Below are 8,914 nucleotides of genomic sequence, written 5' to 3' on the forward strand. Positions count from 1 at the left end.
TAATTTTGTTGGCCTTTACTTCTCCTTTATGAAGCTACTAATTCCTAGAAGTAAATAAAGTCTACCTTAACTAAGTTGAGGCAAAACTGCTGGTATAATTATGTTTTTGTATATGTTTTAGGTGCTGATACATTATCAAACTGTGAGTGAGCCTTCCACTATCAGGAAGCTGGTCAGTGTACTACACAAAAGTTCAGGAGATGTGATGAAGCCAAAGTAAGACTAATATTTCTTTGCACTGAGAAACTTGCAAATTATCTGCATGTATAAGTTATAGATCATTAATCTGCCTCAGAATTGCCTTTCCTACCCTAGTGTGCTTTCAAGTTAAAGGAGACATTTAGGATATGTAAAAAAACAAAAACTAATTTTATAACTAATAATGCATAATGCTTGAACGTGCATTGGTTTTTAATTATCTTAAGTCGTACAACCCTCATATTCTCCTGCTTCAAGAAACCCATTTGACCGAGAATAAGGTTCTTGCATTACGTAGACCCTGGACCTCACATATATACCACTCAACATTCTCTTCCTATGCTAGGGGTACATCTCTTCTAATAAGAAAGGGCTTACCATTAGACTTCATTGATATTCGCTCTGACAGGTTGGGTCGTTACCAGATATAGCTGGGAATCCTCTTTTGTTGGTGAATGTATATATCCCTCACCCTTTCACTGATATGGTGCTTCAAGAAATATACCAGGGTATAGTACAATTGCCCACTGCCCCAATATGCATTATGGGAGACTTTAATGCATGTTTTAACCCCTCTTTAGATAGACTATCCACAACCTCATTTACCACCTCGAAACTTGCTGACTGGGCAATGTCTTATACTGTAATTTAACTGATGTATGGCAATGGAAATTTCCCACGAAACAGGAGTTCTCCTGTTATTCTGCCACACATCATTCGTTATCCAGAATAGACCTAGCATTGCTCTCCTCAGACCTCCTACCAAAAGTGTGAGAGGTTAAATACCTACCCAGAGCAATCTCCGACCATGCTCCCTTATTGCTCTCTCTAGAATTACTCCCAAATCCTACATTTAGACAATGGAGACTTAGTCCCTTCTGGTTAAACAATGAAGAAGTCTTATCCAATTCGGCAATTGCTATTAAGCACTACTTGCAGGAAAACCAACAATCTGCTTCCCCCTTAATAACTTGGTATGCCTTCAAGGCTGTTATGAGAGGTAACCTAATAGCGTCTATCAGGGCTGCCATCAGAAATCACGGGGCCCCGCACAACAAAATTTCTGGGGCCCCCCCTCGCCACCCCTCCCTCAGTATGAAGGCCACACAGGCATTAAAAGATGAAGTGCCCCCCTACAAGTTAAAAAAATAACTTTGGTGCCCAGACCCCTCCTACAAGTTTTGGTGGTCAGGTGGTGGTTAAAGAAAAAAAACATTGGTGGCCATGGCCCCACACATTAAAAAAAAAAAAACAATTAGCCAGGGCCCCCAGACATTTTTTACAAAAAAAAAACAATTAGCCAGGGCCCCCAGACATTTTTTACAAAAAAAAAACAATTACCCAGGGCCCCCAGACATTTTTTACAAAAAAAAAACAATTACCCAGGGCCCCCACACATTTTTTACAAAAAAAAAACAATTAGCCAGGGCCCCCACACATTTTTTACAAAAAAAAAAACAATTAGCCAGGGCCCCCACACATCTTAAAAAAAAAATAGCAAAGGGCCCCCACACATTTAAAAAAAAAACAATTAGCCAGGGCCCCCACATATTTTTTTTAAAAAAACTATTAGCCAGGGCCCCCACACATCTTTAAAAAAAAAAAAAATAGCAAAGGGCCCCCACACATTTGAAAAAAAAAATAGCAAAGGGCCCCCGCACATTTAAAAAAAAAAAAAAATAGCAAAGGGCCCCCGCACATTTAAAAAAAAAAAAAATAGCAAAGGGCCCCCGCACATTTAAAAAAAAAAAAAAATAGCAAAGGGCCCCCACACATTTAAAAAAAAAAAATAGCAAAGGGCCCCCGCACATTTAAAAAAAAAAAATTAGCCAGGGCCCCCACACATTTTTTTTTTAAAAAAAACTATTAGCCAGGGTGCCCACACATCTTAAAAAAAAAAAAAATAGCAAAGGGCCCCCACACATTTAAAAAAAAAACCAATTAGCTAGGGCCCCCACACATTTTTTAAAAAAAAACTATTAGCCAGGGCCCCCACACATCTTAAAAAAAAACAAAAAAAACTAGCAAAGGGCCCCCACACATTTAAAAAAACAATTGGTCAGGGCTCCCACAAGTTAAAAGAAAAAAAAACTGCACGTACCTTAGCCAGGGAGTTCAGATGCCGGTATCTTCGGTTTCTTGTGCTCTGATTCGCCAGTGAAATGTAAGTCCCGGTAAAGGCGCATGGTGATTGGATAAAGTAGAGGGGAGGTTCAAACGTCTCCCAACCAATCAGAATGTGGCTTTACCGGGACTTACATTTCACTGGCGAATCAGAACACAAGAAGAAGTCATCGGAGCTCGGATGCAGGGGACCGGCTGTGCAAGTAAATGCAAGTAAGTGCAGCACGGCCGGGCCCCCCTTAACTCCCCAAAACATCCGGGCCCGGGACAACAGTCCCCCCTGTCCCCCCCTGATGGCGGCCCTGGCGTCTATAGCAACGGTGAGAGCCCACAGTAAAGATAATTTAAAGACTTTGGAAATGGCTGTGAGTGACACTGAAACTGCTTACACAAATTGATCCCTCTTTGAACAACCATACTGAATTTGCAGCGGCACTGAGACGCCTTAATCTATATAGAATAGAACTAACCAAAAAAAAGATGCTTCATGCCACGAGCACTATGTTTGCCTTCGGGGACAAAAATGGGAAACCCTTAGCATTTCTAGCTAAATCACAGGAAAATTCCACAGCCATTCCCAAAATTATGTCAGCCACTGGTGAAATCCTAACCTCCCCAGAGGCTATTTCCTTGGCATTTAGTGAGTTTTACAAATCTCTTTACACATCCACCACTTAATACTCCAATACGGAGCTGCATGAATACCTAAACACCATACACAAACCAAAAATTTCTCAGGTCCAATCCAAATTCATAGACTCCCCCATCTTCCAACTAATAGCAGAAGCTATTTTATCCTTCCCCTCAGGAAAGGCCCTAGGAATGGTACAAGATTCATATCAAAGAACTTGTCCCCATGTTACATCACACACTCTCATATGCTTTTCCCTTCCTAAATTGTTTGCAGAAGCAACAATAGTACTTATTCCAAAGCCATGGAAAGATGCATCGCTATGCTCCTCGTATCGCCCAATTTCGTTGCTGAATATGGAGATTAAAATCCTAGCCAAAGTATTAGCTAAAAGGTTGTACAAAGTAGTCTCGACATTGGTGGAACCTGACCAATCTGGATTCATGTCTGCCAAATCCACTTTGTTTAACCTTAGAAGGCTATTTCTCAATTTACAATTATCTCATGAGAACATGGGGCCCAGATTGGTGGTTTCACTTGATACGGCCAAAGCCTTTGACTCTATTGCATTGCCTTATCTTTGGGAAGTTTTGATTAGAATGGGATTTGGCCCTACATTTATTCAGTGGATCCAGCGATTGTACAGCAAACCCAAAGCAGCCATCAAGGTTAATGGTATACTCTCTCCCTCTTTCCAACTGTCACGGGGTACCAGACAAGACTGCCCGCTCTCCCCACTCCTTTTTGCCCTGGCCATTGATCCTATGGCCATCGAGATTCGACATTCCCCCCTAGTTAAAGGTCTTCTCTACAAAACAGTGGAGGAAAAAATTTCGATGTATGCAGATGATACACTACTCTATCTTGCAGACCACCGCACTTCATTTCAGTCAAAGCTAGATATAGTTAAACGGTTTGGGAGTTTTTCGGGCCTCCAAATTAATTGGGAAAAATCTATTATTTTTCCTTTGGATGATATGTCCCCGGAGATGCTAGATCCTCAATGCAAACTTAAAATTGTCACCACTTTTAAATACTTAGGCTTACACATTCATAGAAACCTGTCCATGTTTCTCTTACACAATCTCCAGCCACTTTTAAACAAATTTAAAATGACCTTAGACCACTGGACAAAACTACCTCTCACACTCATTGTTAGAATCAATATATGTAAAATGGTTTTTCTGCCCAAGTTTTTATATATTCTAAGCAACACACCATGCTATATCCCAAAAAAAACTTTGTTAGATATAGACCGTACCCAGTCCTCATTTATATGGGGCAACAAAACTCTTACACTTTCCCGTGCTACTCTAAATGCTTCAACGGAACAGCTAGGCCTAGCATCTCCTAACTACTTAGCCTCACAAAGCACACACATAGCTAACTGTTGGTTATTTGACACTGAAAACCCAGCATCAACTCTGGAAGCACTCTATTTTACCTCAATAGAAAGCCTTAAAAATGCCTTGTATAGAAGCAGGAAAGATGTAAGTCCCCTACTACTGATACTTGATGCCACTAAGAGAGCCTGGGATGCCATGCTGCACTAACCAATAAAACAGGGTCCATTTCCCCAGACACGTCATTATGGGGCAATAGTACCCTACTGCATTTTTCTACGTTCACAGAGGCAGGGTCGTGGGCTAAGCTGGGTGTAAAATGTATAAAATACCTGTACACTAACAATACTCTGCATACTCTTCCGCTCCTACAACAGGCTATCTCTCGCCCCAACCTATCTGAGTTTCGGCACATACAGATAACACATTTGTGCTCTACCCAATTCCCCACACCACCGCTGGTACAGAGTCCTGACATAGAGAACCTGATATCTCAACCTACTAGGACCAAACTTCTATCAAAAACATACAAACTGCTACTTACTAGGAAATATGACCCACAACCTAGGGTAAAATATAAGTGGGAAGTTAGTGGGATCCAATTGGATACAGATGACTGGGAAGAAGTTATTGAATCTCTGTACAAACCTCTTGTTAGCACTAGGGATAAACTTATACATTTTAAAATTATCCATCAGATATATCTTACCCCACAAAAATTGCATGCCATGGGTAAGCGGGATTTACCACACTGTCCGAGATGTAGTGCACAGTTAGCTGACTTTATACATTTGATGTGGGGCTGCCCCACAGTGCAGAGGTTTTGGAAACAGGTCACTCAATTCATGGGAACAGAACTAGCCTTAACTCAGGTACTCAACCCTACCACATGTTTGCTGGGATTAGTAGACTCCATGGTACCCAGAGTAAGATCTAGACACTTAATGAAACTGCTCTTGTTCTACGGGATAAAAACTATAGCACTACACTGGATGAGACCATCACCGCCAACCTTGCGAAAATGGATTGCTCTTGTTAATTCCCAACTGGAACTTTACAAACTCACTTATATGGCAAGAGGTTGTCCGGGAAAATTCGAAGAACTATGGTCTCCATGGACTGAATCACCTGCAACTTCGTTGTGATTGACTTTCATTCCTTCAGCCTCCTTATTGCTGTCTATTATTTCCTTTCTCTTCTTCCTCTATACCCTTTATTTTTTTGTTGAAAATCAATAAAAAGCATTCTTTAAAAAAATAAAATAATGCATAATGCTGGTTTTACTTAGGGCTATTCATATTTTTAAAAATGCCCCCTTTATTGGTGCTTCGTATAGATTTGCTGCTGTCCGTCTTTCAAATGAGACATGGGCATGTCCTAACAGTCCCTGTCAAAAGCATAGTAGGAGGTGGACAGCCAATCACAGCTCTGCAGTCACACAAGCAAAGACAGGCTTCAGTTCAGGTCAACCTAGCTGCTGATTGGTTCCTATCCTACATGTCTACTGAGTAGGAAACCCAGGCAGGATTCCCTGAGATTGACACAGCGATAGCCCTGTCCCTCTACAGCAGTGATCCCCAACCAGTAACTCGTGAGCAATTATATTGCTCTCCATCCCCTTGGATGTTACTCCCAGTGGCCTCAAAGCTTATTTTTGAATTCCAGGCTTGGAGTTAAGTTTTGGTTTCATAAAAACCAGGTGTACTGCCAAACAGAGTCTCAATGTAGGTTGACAATCCACATAGGGGCTACAGCACTTATTTGCAGGGCTGGATTTACATATGGGCACCCCTAGGCCCACTGCCGTTTGTTGTCCCTGTCCCCTCCCCTTTATTCGTGCAAATTTTCATCATCTGGACTGGAGCAATGGGTATTGTCGCACGGGAAATTTAAGAAATTATTGTACCCAGTGTTTTTGAACCAATGTGGGTGTGGTTGGGCAGCATGCCGCCCCCCAAAAATCCTGCTGCCCTAGGCCTGGGCCTAGATGGCCTTTCCACAAATCCGGGCCTGCTTATTTGGCACCCCAAGAAAGTTGTTCATGTTAGTGTTGCTCCCCCCGCAAAGGTGATAACACCTATAAGTGTCCCTAATCCCTAAGCGCCAATAGGTGCAGAGTAAGCACAGAGAAGCTCATGGGCACCATCTTTCGGCTCTTAGGATTTCTTTGGGTTTTCTTCCTTCCCTACAGCAAGTTCTGTCACTTTTGGCGCATGCACAGTTGCTATGAACAGGCAGACTGCACCGACTGCGCATGCACCCATACGGCGATCACTTCCCGAAGAAATCTCGAAGAGTTGTTCATGTTATTTGCTAAGGGTTGCAAGTGCCTACACGGTAAATACCGCTCTAAGCATAGGTATTGCCTTTTACTAAGCACAATATGAGTATATATATATATATATATATATATATATACTCTCCACACATTTCTAATCGCATATACGCCAATTGCTAATGGGTTGGGGGCGGCCCGAAGTCCTTTGTCTTGGGCCGCATTGACTCTTTTGCCTTTGCTTTTCATAGACTGATGGTATCACTCTTTACAGGGTATGACAATACCTAAAAAGTTACCATTATTATGAATAGTGATAATTAGGAATCATTTTAGCTGGCCATGCCTTTGCCTAAGGCTACTTAGGCAAGGCCATAATTTTCAGATCTTAATATTTCCACTGTACAAAAAGATACATAGATGGGATCAACATAAATGTACAGACTTTTACACACAGATCATATTTGTTTAGATTCAGCATGTTGCATTTTGTTGTGCGTGATGTGGTTCAGCTATCAATAGAACAGAAGGTTGCGTTTGGAATAGAAAAAATGCACCTAAAAAGAAAAACACATTTAATGGCAATATATGTATTTTGTTTGTGCTCAGCATACATCTAAAAAAACACCCATGAGTAAGAGCCCTACCTGTTCTAATAAATGTTTTATTTTGCCTCTGTATATTGTTTGGTTATGTGTTTGTTCCTAAACAGTGGTGTGCTTAACTGCTAGCAGAGTTTTGGATGTTTTTTTTTTTTGTTAAATGGAAACCAGCTTGATACTGACAGTACTGGCACTGAAAATACTTTACATTTCTTTTATTTGATACAGTTTATTCATCACATAAACTATGCAAAGCAATACAGAATTCATAACATATATTTAATTGCTACGCATATATTCCTTCCTGTGTCTACTCTTGCTATTGATTCACAAAATGCCATTCACTATGCAAGCTTCTGTACCTTATTTAAACCTTTTTTTCTGTTACAGGTGTTTGACAAATGGGGATGAATGCAGTGATAGAATTACAGACACAAAGACCTGTAACTTTGGAATTGTACAAAGACTTTAAAGAACTTGGAAGGTTCATGTTGCACTACAGTGGATCATCTATAGCTGCTGGAGTTGTTACAGGTACATCTGTGGTTCTTTATCAATTAAAAAATGTATATAGATTTGTAGCAGGAATTTGATCATACTGTAAATAAAATCTTCTTATGTCGTATGACTTTGTTCCATGTGTTTTATTTCTGGATTTGAGTTTTATTTCTGAATTTCTGAATTCCCTTTCCTGTATAAAGTTTAGCACTAAACATAGTTTTAAAAGGGCACTGTCGCAGCCTTATTCTTTAGAAGGGGCCTGCAATATAAGTCTTGATAGGCTAAGACACTAACCCTCTGGGTGGATTTAATTTGGAGTATCTAGTTTACTGTGATAGTCTTTCCCTGGTCTGATTATCTACAGTTGTATTTTGTGTCAAAAAAGTATGAAAGCATCATACAAATGGTTTAAGGGTTGTTGTACAGTATTGGCTACAAACCCTGTTAAGCTTTCTATCTCAAACTTCTCAGGACATACTAACATTTACTGTGATCATTTCACATATATTACATTCGAGGAATGACACTACAATCTCATGGGAAGGTTTCCACTGTACAAACTGCATAGCTTTATGATTTCCTGAGTTTAAAAAGGCTTGGCTAAAGATGAAGTGCAATTATAAAGAGAACCTCAGCCAACATTGCAGCATCTGCACCTACAGTGCTCAGCCCCATATATTCTCATTAGTGATGTGCTGCTATGCTCATTCTACCATCCTAAAGCAGACAGAAATGCAGACGTTACTAGCAAGCTGCACTTAACTTATTCTGATATTGAAGGCAGTGGCGTAACTACCGGGGGAGCAGGGGGTGCAACTGCCCCCGGCAGCTCGCGCGCCACTGACTTTGACGGAGTTCCGGGCGTACGGAGGGGGCGGGGGGCCCGGCTGCACTTCCCGCGCCAGGGCCCACCCCCTTTAGTTACGTTACTGATTGAGGGAAAAGCACGAAAATAAAATTTGGCTACTGATAGACATATTTACAGATTTTTTTTCATTTTTAATTAAAATAATCTCATTTAATGTACTGAAGACATGATTACTTTGGCAAATGAAGCTGAAATAAATTCTTTTTTTAGGATATTTTTTTTTAATTGCAACAGCATGGCAAAATATCACCAAAACTTAAATCATTGAATTAAATAATATTAGTGGTGTTTATTTTGAATCGTAGTGGAGGACATGCCAATAAATAAAATTTTTAAGAAGTCGTCATCATCATCATTTATTTATATAGCGCT

General features: G+C 40.5%; 1 non-coding gene across 1 annotated transcript in view; it reads left to right on the forward strand.

Annotated features, from left to right (window-relative positions):
- The window catches only part of LOC108717906, a 76,399-nt gene extending 68,483 nt beyond the window's left edge, over positions 1-7,916 (forward strand). The window contains exons 14-15 of the transcript XR_005961506.1: positions 122-216; positions 7,564-7,916. This is a non-coding gene — a transcript (HBS1-like protein). The remainder of the gene's footprint in view (positions 1-121; positions 217-7,563) is intronic.
- The last annotated feature ends 998 nt before the right edge of the window (positions 7,917-8,914 follow it).

The sequence above is a fragment of the Xenopus laevis genome, chromosome 5S (genome assembly GCF_017654675.1).
Source record: "Xenopus laevis strain J_2021 chromosome 5S, Xenopus_laevis_v10.1, whole genome shotgun sequence".
Taxonomy (NCBI): Eukaryota; Metazoa; Chordata; class Amphibia; order Anura; family Pipidae; genus Xenopus; species Xenopus laevis.